The sequence below is a fragment of the Triticum dicoccoides genome, chromosome 6B (assembly GCF_002162155.2).
Source record: "Triticum dicoccoides isolate Atlit2015 ecotype Zavitan chromosome 6B, WEW_v2.0, whole genome shotgun sequence".
Taxonomy (NCBI): domain Eukaryota; kingdom Viridiplantae; phylum Streptophyta; class Magnoliopsida; order Poales; family Poaceae; genus Triticum; species Triticum dicoccoides.
Window position 1 is genome coordinate 338808313 of NC_041391.1, and position 10993 is coordinate 338819305.

At 43.0% G+C, this 10993-nt stretch overlaps 1 long non-coding RNA gene across 2 annotated transcripts; it reads left to right on the forward strand.

The window, feature by feature from the left end:
• Positions 1-6692: 6692 nt before the first annotated feature.
• Positions 6693-9649, forward strand: LOC119326382. Of its 2 annotated transcripts, XR_005157958.1 has the most exons (4): positions 6693-7169; positions 8250-8350; positions 8480-8558; positions 9402-9649. It is a non-coding gene; the product is annotated as an uncharacterized LOC119326382 (long non-coding RNA). The 2 variants fall into 2 exon arrangements; XR_005157957.1 differs by lacking the exon at positions 8480-8558.
• Positions 9650-10993: the final 1344 nt, after the last annotated feature.

A 10993-nucleotide genomic window follows, 5' to 3' on the forward strand; every position in this document is an offset into this window, starting at 1 on the left:
AACTCCGAGATGCTTGCACCAGCCCATAAATGGATCGCTGGAGCTTGCATACTTTGTTAGCGTTCTTAGGATCGACAAAACCTTCCGGCTGCATCATATACAGCTCTTCCTTAAGATGCCCGTTAAGGAATGCCGTTTTGACGTCCATCTGCCATATCTCATAATATAGTATGCGGCAATTGCTAACATTATTCGGACGGACTTAAGCTTCGCTACGGGAGAGAATGTCTCGTCATAGTCAATCCCTTGAACTTGTTGATAACCCTTAGCGACAAGTCGAGCTTTATAGATGGTGACATTACCATCCACGTCTGTCTTCTTCTTAAAGATCCATTTGTTTTCTATCGCTCGCCGATCATCGGGCAAGTCAGTCAAAATCCATACTTTGTTTTCATACATGGATTCTATCTCGGATTTCATGGCTTCTAGCCATTTGTTGGAATCTGGGCCCGCCATCGCTTCTTCATAGTTCGAAGGTTCACCGTTGTCTAACAACATGATTTCTAGGACAGGGTTGCCGTACCACTTTGGTGCGGAACGTGTCCTTGTGGACCTACGAAGTTCAGTAGCAACTTGATCCAAAGTACCTTGATCATCATCATTGGTTTCCTCTTCAGTTGGTGTGGGCATCACAGGAACATTTTCCTGAGCTGCACCACTTTCCCGTTCGAGAGGTAGTACTTCATCGAGTTCTACTTTCCTCCCACTTACTTCTTTCGAGAGAAATTCTTTTTCCAGAAAGCATCCGTTCTTGGCAACAAAGATCTTGCCCTCGGATCTTAAGTAGAAGGTATACCCTACAGTTTCCTTAGGGTATCCTATGAAGACGCATTTTTCCGACTTGGGTTCGAGCTTTTCAGGTTGAAGTTTCTTGACATAAGCATCGCATCCCCAAACTTTTAGAAACGACAGCTTAGGTTTCTTCCCAAACCATAATTCATACGGTGTCGTCTCAACGGATTTAGATGGTGCCCTATTTAAAGTGAATGTAGCTGTCTCTAGAGCGTATCCCCAAAATGATAGCGGTAAATCGGTAAGAGACATCATAGACCACACCATATCCAATAGAGTGCGATTACGACGTTCAGACACACCGTTTCGCTGAGGTGTTCCAGGCGGCGTGAGTTGTGAAACAATTCCACATTTCCTTAAGTGTGTGCCAAATTCGTGACTTAAATATTCTCCTCCACGATCTGATCGTAGGAACTTTATCTTTCGGTCATGTTGATTCTCCACCTCATTCTGAAATTCCTTGAACTTTTCAAAGGTCTCGGATTTGTGTTTCACTAAGTAGACATACCCATATCTACTTAAGTCATCAGTGAGAGTGAGAACATAACGATATCCTCCGCGAGCCTCAACGCTCATTGGACCACACACATCGGTATGTATGATTTCCAACAAGTTGGTTGCTCGCTCCATTGTTCCGGAGAACGGAGTCTTGGTCATTTTTCCCATGAGGTATGGTTCGCATGTGTCAAATGATTCATAATCAAGAGACTCCAAAAGTCCATCAGCATGGAGCTTCTTCATGCGCTTCACACCAATGTGACCAAGGCGGCAGTGCCACAAGTATGTGGGACTATCGTTATCAACTTTACATCTTTTGGCATCTACACTATGAACATGTGTAATATTACGCTCGAGATTCATTAAGAATAAACCATTGACCATTGGAGCATGACCATAAAACATATCTCTCATATAAATCGAACAACCATTATTCTCAGACTTAAATGAGTAGCCATCTCGTATTAAACGAGATCCAGATACAATGTTCATGCTCAAACTTGGCACTAAATAACAATTATTAAGGTTCAAAACTAATCCCGTAGGTAAATGTAGAGGCAGCGTGCCGACGGCGATCACATCGACTCTGGAACCATTCCCGACGCGCATCGTCACCTCGTCCTTCGCCAGTCTCCTTTTATTCCGCAGCTCCTGCTGTGAGTTACAAATATGAGCAACGGCACCGGTATCAAATACCCAGGAGTTACTACGAGTACTGGTAAGGTACACATCAATTACATGTATATCAAATATACCTTTGGTGTTGCCGGCCTTCTTATCCGCTAAGTATTTGGGGCAGTTCCGCTTCCAGTGACCCTTCCCCTTGCAATAAAAGCACTCAGTGTCAGGCTTGGGTCCATTCTTTGACTTCTTCCCGGCAACTGGCTTACCGGGTGCGGCAACCTCTTTGCCGTCCTTCTTGAAGTTCTTTTTACCCTTGCCCTTCTTGAACTTAGTGGTCTTATTGACCATCAACACTTGATGTTCTTTCTTGATTTCAACCTCTGCTGACTTCAGCATAGAAAATACTTCAGGAATGGTCTTTACCATCCCCTGCATATTGTAGTTCATCACAAAGCTCTTGTAGCTTGGTGGGAGCAACTGAAGGATTCTGTCAATGACTGCCTCATCAGGGAGGTTAATATTCAGCTGGGTCATACGGTTGTGCAACCCAGACATCTTGAGTATGTGCTTACTGACAGAACTATTTTCCTCCATCTTACAACTATAGAACTTGTCGGATATGTCATATCTCTCGACCCGGGCGTGAGCTTGAAAAACTAGTTTCAGCTCTTCGAACATCTCATATGCTCCGTGATGCTCAAAACGCTTTTGGAGCCCCGGTTCTAAGCTGTAAAGCATGCCGCACTGAACGAGGGAGTAATCATCAGCACGAGACTGCCAAGCATTCATAATGTCTTGGTTCTCTGGTACGGGAGCGTCACCTAGCGGTCCTTCTAGGACATATTGTTTCCTGGCAGCTATGAGGATGATCCTCAGGTTCCGGACCCAGTCCGTATAGTTGCTGCCATCATCTTTCAGCTTGGTTTTCTCTAGGAACGCGTTGAAGTTCATGTTGACATGAGCGTTGGCCATTTGATCTACAAGACATATTTGCAAAGGTTTTAGACTAAGTTCATGATAATTAAGTTCTAATCAAATTATGAACTCCCACTTAGATTAGACATCCCTCTAGTCATCTAAGTGTTACATGATCCGAGTCGACTAGCCCGTGTCCGATCATCACGTGAGACGGACTAGTCATCGTCGGTGAACATCTTCATGTTGATCGTATCTTCCATACGACTCGTGTTCGACCTTTCGGTCTCCATGTTCCGAGGCCATGTCTGCACATGCTAGGCTCGTCAAGTTAACCCTAAGTGTTTTCGCTGTGTAAAACTGTCTTACACCCGTTGTATGTGAACATAAGAATCCATCACACCCGATCATCACGTGGTGCTTAGAAGCGACGAACTGTAGCAACGGTGCACAGTTAGGGGGGAACACTTCTTGAAAATTTGTAAGGGATCATCTTATTTACTACCGTCGTCCTAAGTAAACAAGATGCATAAAACATAATAAACATCACATGCAATTATATAAAGTAGTGACATGATATGGCCAATATCATATAGCTCCTTTGATCTCCATCTTCGGGGCTCCATGATCATCTTGTCACCGGCATGACACCATGATCTCCATCATCGTGTCTTCATGAAGTTGTCACGCCAACGACTACTTCTACTTCTATGACTAACGCGTTTAGCAATAAAGTAAAGTAAGTTACATGGCGTTCTTCAATGACACGCAGGTCATACAAAAATAAAGACAACTCCTATGGCTCCTGCCGGTTGTCATACTCATCGACATGCAAGTCGTGAATCCTATTACAAGAACATGATCTCATACATCACAATTCATCATTCATCACAACTTCTGGCCATATCATATCACATGATCAATCGCTGCAAAAACAAGTTAGACGTCCTCTAATTGTTGTTGCATCTTTTACGTGGCTGCAATTGGGTTCTAGCAAGAACGTTTCTTACCTACGAATAACCACAACGTGATTTTGTCAACTTCTATTTACCCTTCATAAGGGCCCTTTTCATCGAATCCGCTCCAACTAAAGTGGGAGAGACAGACACCCGCCAGCCACCTTATGCAACTAGTGCATATTAATCGGTGGAACCGGTCTTACGTAAGCGTACGTGTAAGGTTGGTCCGGGCCGCTTCATCCCACAATACCGCTGAAGCAAGAAAAGACTAGTAGAGGCAAGCAAGTTGACAAGATCCACGCCCACAACAAAATTGTGTTCTACTCGTGCAAAGAGAACTACGCATAGACCTAGCTCATGATGCCACTGTTGGGGAACGTTGCAGAAAATTAAAATTTTTCCTACGGTTTCACCAAGATCCATCTATGAGTTCATCTAAGCAACGAGTCAAGGGAGAGAGTTTGCATCTACATACCACTTGTAGATCACGAGCGGAAGCTTGCCAAGGGGATGGTGATGATGGAGTCGTACTCGAACGTGATTCGGATCACCGATGTCCAAGTGCTGAACGGACAGCACCTCCGCGTTCAACACACGTACGGGACGGGAGACGTCTCCTCCGTCTTGATCCAGCAAGGAGGAAGGAGAGGTTGAGGAAGGCAGCTCCAACGGCAGCACGACGGCGTGGTGTAGTTGGTGCAGCAGTACTCCGACAGAGCTTCGCCGAGCACGTACGGAGGAGGAGAGGTGTTGGGGAGGGGAGGGGCTGCGCCTTGAGTTGTGGTGTGTTGCAGCCCTCCCCTCACCCCTCTATATATAGGGGAAAGGGCAAGGGGGGTCGGCCCTCTAGGGAAAACCCTAGGGGGGGCGGCGGCCAAGGGGTGGGGGGCTTGCCCCCCAAGCAAGGGGGGTGCGCCCCCTTTAGGGTTTCCCCCCAAACCCTAGGCGCATGGGCCCAGGGGGGGCACGCCAAGCCCACTAGGGGCTGGCTGCTATCCCTACGCAGCCCAAGTGGCCCCCGGGAGGGGTGGTCCCTCCCGGTGGACCCCCGAAACCTTTCCGGTGGTCCCGGTACAATACCGGTATGACCCCGAAACTTTCCGGTGCTCGTTTAACAACTTCCCATATATAAAACTTTACCTCCGGACCATTCCGGAACTCGTCGTGACGTCCGGGATCTCATCCGGGACTCCGAACAACATTTGGTAATCACATACTTGTCTTCCTGATAACCCTAGCGTCACCGAACCTTAAGTGTGTAGACCCTACGGGTTCGGGAGACATGCAGACATGACCGAGACTCTCCGGTCAATAACCAACAGCGGGATCTGGATACCCATGTTGGCTCCCACATGCTCCTCGATGAAGTCATCGGATGAACCATGATGTCGAGGATTCGATCAAACCCGTATACAATTCCCTTTGTCAATCGGTACGTTACTTGCCCGAGACTCGATCGTCGGTATCCCAATACCTTGTTCAGTCTCGTTACCGGCAAGTCACTTTACTCGTACCGTAATGCATGATCCCGTGGCCAACACCTTGGTCACCTTGAGCTCATTATGATGATGCATTACCGAGTGGGCCCAGAGATACCTCTCCGTCATACGGAGTGACAAATCCCAATCTCGATCCGTGTCAACCCAATAGACACTTTCGGAGATACCTGTAGTGCACCTTTATAGTCACCCAGTTACGTTGTGACGTTTGATACACCCAAAGCATTCCTACGGTATCCAGGAGTTACACGATCTCATGGTCGAAGGAAGAGATACTTGACATTGGAAAAGCTCTAGCAAACGAACTAACCGACCTTTGTGCTATGCTTAGGATTGGGTCTTGTCCATCACATCATTCTCCTAATGATGTGATCCCGTTATCAACGACATCCAATGTCCATAGCCAGGAAACCATGACTATCTGTTGATCACAATGAGCTAGTCAACTAGAGGCTTACTAGGGACATATTGTGGTCTATGTATTCACACTTGTATTACGATTTCCGGATAATACAGTTATAGCATGAATAAAAGACTATTATCATGAACAAAGAAATATAATAATAACACTTTTATTATTGCCTCTAGGGCATATTTCCAACAAGACCAGGGAGTGATCTTATCAGTGTTGGCCGGGTGCCCTGGTCTGGAGCGGAGGGAGGTCGGGAGGTTATAAATAGGGTTGCATCGATCTAATTTGAACTAGAGTATATTCCAAGATCCTCTAGAATGTCCCCGCTTCGATGAGCCTTGGTGCAGTCTCTTAGTAAGTGAGGGTTGGTAGTTTCATAACTATTTATGGGGAATACGATACGATCAGATGATCCCAAGATTATGGGAAACCTATGTATCATAATTGATGAATCTCTCACATAGCACATCCATCCTTATCCCCTCCGAGCTCCCTGCTTTGATGACTCCGTTTTGAAAAAAAAGAATACAAATTCAATAAATACAATCCTTTCGCATCAAGTTATTTTATGTGTACTAGATGTGAGGAAAAATACTAAACTTTCAATATGATAATTCTAGAAAAAAATCCTCCAAAAAAGAAGTTTCAAGTAAGAACATTCATGAATTTTCAAGGTGATTGCCATATTCATTGGATAGTTTATGATAAATGTGTCCAAATTGGGCGCGTAGATTCATCTTGCCATTACAGACATATTTATATCCTTTATTCGTAGGCCTTATTCAAAAACAGAAAAGAAGGGGAAAAAAGAAGTAAAGAAAGAAAAGAAAAAAAATATTATGATTTTTGTCAAGTGTTTTGATTGGTCAGGATAGCCTTCCCACGGATCACACGTTGTAACCATTGGATTCGCGTGGATCCAACGGCTGTGGCCTTGCGGGCGCCGTATCCTTTATCTCCTCTCTCTTTGTCCTTATCCCTTCACACCCACGCCTAGCCATCGCAGCCGCCGCATGCCACTCCGCAAGTCACCGCCGCCAGCCCAGGGCCTCATGCCTCCACCGCTCGCCCCTTTCTCTGTAGGTCGCCGACGCAACCCTAGACCCCGGGGCCGTTCCCTCATCCCCACCAGGCTCGAGGAGGCCCGAGGAGGTGGCCATGAGGAGCGCGCAGCCGCCAGATCCATGGGCAGATCCAGCCGGCGCCGTCGGCAGCCATCCCTCCCTCCGGTGGCCGTAAGAATTGAACAGGCTTGAGCAGAACGAGTGCATGGACGGTGCGCACCTCCGGCGATAGGAGCCACCAGTCCTCGTCATCTGCTAGCATCCACGAGGAATCGATCCATATGTAAGCTAGCTTCCAGAATAATCCATCCAGCTGGCTGCTTGCTTGTATGTGTACTAGTGGAAACGAGAGCAAAATGCGAGACCGGCGTCGAGGGTACATGCCCGCTGCTAATTGATTCTCCAGGTAATATAATAATCCCTCCGTTTCTAAATGTTTGTCTTTCTAGAGATTTCAACAAGTAACTACATACGGAACAAAATGAGTGAATCTACACTCTAAAATATGTCCATATACATCCGTATGTGGTAGTCCATTTAAATCTCTACAAAGACAAATATTTAGGAACAAAGGGAGTAGTAGTACGTGTTTTTCCCGTGGTGGAGATGTACATACCGTCACATATCCATACATACTTGAATACTCTCAAACTGGCAGGTACACATACATACTCGAATAGCTGTGCGATTTTTTTTATATTTTGCTAAATAGGTCTATCGGCAAAGGCTTGCCCCTTTGCCTAGCGTTGCACTCGGCAAACTAGATCCATCAGATTGGGTAGTAGAGATGTGAAGAGCAACATGGACATCTACTTTACTGACAGGGTGTGTAGGTGTAATACATAGTGCTTTTCATGGTAAGGGTTATAGCAGATGTATGATCATTTTAGTGTAGTAAGTATATCCCAATAATCACTATAAAAATATAGCTGAAGCTTGTCTATTCATTTCCACTTTAATTCTTATATTTCTCGTATCTCAATCTCATCAGCTAGTTTGATATAACTGAATGCGTGATAGCATCACCTTGTACCAATTACCCATCCTAGTTACTTTTTTATTTAGGTGAATGTAAGAAACCATCACCTTTTACCAAGTATCCATCCTGGTTACATTATGTGCAAAATAGGTTCTACATTTAATTTCAAATTTGTTGAATATAGTCTGTAGCTTTTCTACTGCATGCTTATAGTCTGTAGCTTTTGGATGTATATCTATTTCAGCTAGTTTGATATAACTGAATGCGTGATAGCATCACCTTGTACCAATTACCCATCCTAGTTACTTTTTTATTTAGGTGAATGTAAGAAACCATCACCTTTTACCAAGTATCCATCCTGGTTACATTATGTGCAAAATAGGTTCTACATTTAATTTCAAATTTGTTGAATATAGTCTGTAGCTTTTCTACTGCATGCTTATAGTCTGTAGCTTTTGGATGTATATCTATTTCTGTCTCAAGTTGTTTATCATTCTACTCTTACAGAATATTTGTGGGGAGCTCGGATAGTGTTGATGCCTCAAGGGTTTATGCATATCAATTCCATGCTGTTTAAAGCCACTGTAATCATGGCTACTGGTTTCCAGGTATATGTTTAGGCAGTCATATGGACGCGTTCATTGACAATTCGTATAGAATGTTTAAATTCTTTATAACTTTACCATGGAATGTCTAGTGTTAGAAAACATCTTACGGGTACTTTTGTTACGTACTAGAAAGCACATACACACACATGCCCGACGCAACAACAAGAACGCACATACAGCACAGATCCTCTGCTCCTGATTCTCAATGGTATGATGATGCTTTATCGGCCACTCTAATTTGTTTGCACTGGGGGCCACTTTGCATGTGCTTGCTCATGTAGTGACCTGATTGATAGTTGTTTGTGCTGCCGTGTTCAACTAATGTCCAGATACAACAAGTTAGTCTTGATTTGTACAAGAGCTAAGTACAATTGTCTCAACACTTTTTTTGTGGGTGCTTACCACACATCATCCACTTGGTGACTGTAGAAACTATTAATACAATTGTGCAGTAGTTTACTACTATGTGGGATTAAATGGGATTATCTAGGCAAGCAAACGCAACATGGTTGATTGCGGGCTGCCCACAAACACCCACATAATACATGCATGCTGGTGTGGGCATTCCTCTATTAGTCCCACTTGTAGCCTGAGTGTGTATCCCTAAGGAAGTGAATGGCCATGGTAGTCTAACCGAACTATGACCACGTGTATCCATTGAAATATTGTTCATGCGAATTCCGTTATCATTGTTGTTGAATAATAATATTGATCATAATATAGGTTGCATCCAAAGTAGTTTTAAAGACTTTTAACATATCCAAACCATGGTACGTTCCATATGCTACTATTCGGAGTATTGATCTAGAAACTAAGATTGGTGATATTTAGCTAGGTGCCGAATTTGCACTTATGTGCATAGATGAACCTATTCTGGATAATGAGGAGTGAGTTAGGCAAGTTTCTGATTTAAGAGAATTGGTGATGCTTTTGCTTTAGGATACTTAACCCCACCTTTTGCTTTTGTAAGTTGAGTCTTTTCTTCCATATTCCAAAATTATATTTGTGTACATCCAATCACATAACTATAACGTCCATTTATCTTTTGCAGACTCAAAAAAGGATAATTGAGTTGCAGCTGAATTCTTCGATTGGATGATGAAGCAAACATAATTGGAAGACTTTACTTGGCAATAATCGTAGTTTAAATTAATAGATTGAAAAATGTAATACCGTTCAGAAGATCTTTGCCTTTTGTCGAATTGTTGCAAATTCTATGGTGTAATATTCTCCATAGATGTGTTCTCTATTGTAAAATTGATACGAATGATATGTTGTTCAACCAATAACATTGGTATTTATTCATTGTAATGCATATGTATCCTACACTTGTATATTCACAATAAATACCTTGATATTTTCAATTTGTGTACGTGTCGTGCTTCAAATTCTCTATCATTTTAATGGTGCCAAGCATCATAATAAAATAATTAACTATTTGAGCAGTTGCAGTGATTTTATAAATAAATGTATTTTCCATAAAATGGCTATCTACTTTTGTGGTTAATAAATAAAAATACATTAATTATATGGCCATACTAATGCAGTAGTGTTATTGATGGTGTTACTATAGTTACAAAATGTGTTACTTGTGTTGTGTTACGATATTTGGATATTATGTTACAAGTTGTGTTACTATATAGTTACAAAAACATGTTACCACAATGTTTTATGTCTATAAAATATGTTACTAGCAGTGTTACTATAATAACCAAAATGTGTTACTAGCGTGTTTGGTAACGCATAATATGTATGTTACTATAACATAATTGTAACACACTTTTTAAAATATGGTAACAATTATTATATGTGACAGTGGACACCACTTAGTAACACGGTCTAATGGAAAACATTTCAAAATGTGTTACTATGTGGCTTAGTAACACTATTTTGGGCCTATGGTAACACAACACCGTGTTACAAAAGCATTGTTTTGTTGTAGTGCTCTGATCGCCGGCTTTAAGGAGGCAATGCTCAATTAATAACTTGAACCACCCTTGGTAGTTTAAATAGTCCCGATGGCTTATAGAGCGTATGGCGGCTTAACTAACCAGGACATTATTATCCATATACCATTAGGCCCCTTCGTAAGCCGCCAATTTGAATATGCACAGTAATATTTTTGTCCTGCCCGGCTTAAATTTAAACCGACACTTTTACTTTGTCTTAGGCTTTCAATCAGAATGGCACCCAAGGCACCTACCTCTTGCAATTGGGTTAAATCCATTGTCACTGACAACACTTTGGATGACTTTGTGAAGACCGGCTATCTGCCGAAAAAAAGAAGTCATGCCTTATCGTACTCCTAACCCGGACGAAGAATTTCCTCAACCCAAAGATGGAGAGGTCATTGTTTTCACAGATCATATGAACCGGGGATTTACTCCTCCCGGCTCAAAATTCTTCAGAGATGTGCTGAACTTCTTTGACCTTCACCCACAAGACATCGTACCCAATTCCGTGTCCAATATCTGCAACTTCCAAGTGTTCAGCGAAGTTTACCTTGGTGAAGAACCCAATTTGCTGCTTTTCAGAGAACTGTTCTACTTGAACCGCCAGTCTAAATGTGCCAGCAGCCAAAGCTTGGAACTTGGTGGAGTTTTGATCCAGCACCGCAGGGATGTGATCTTTCCCTATGCTAAC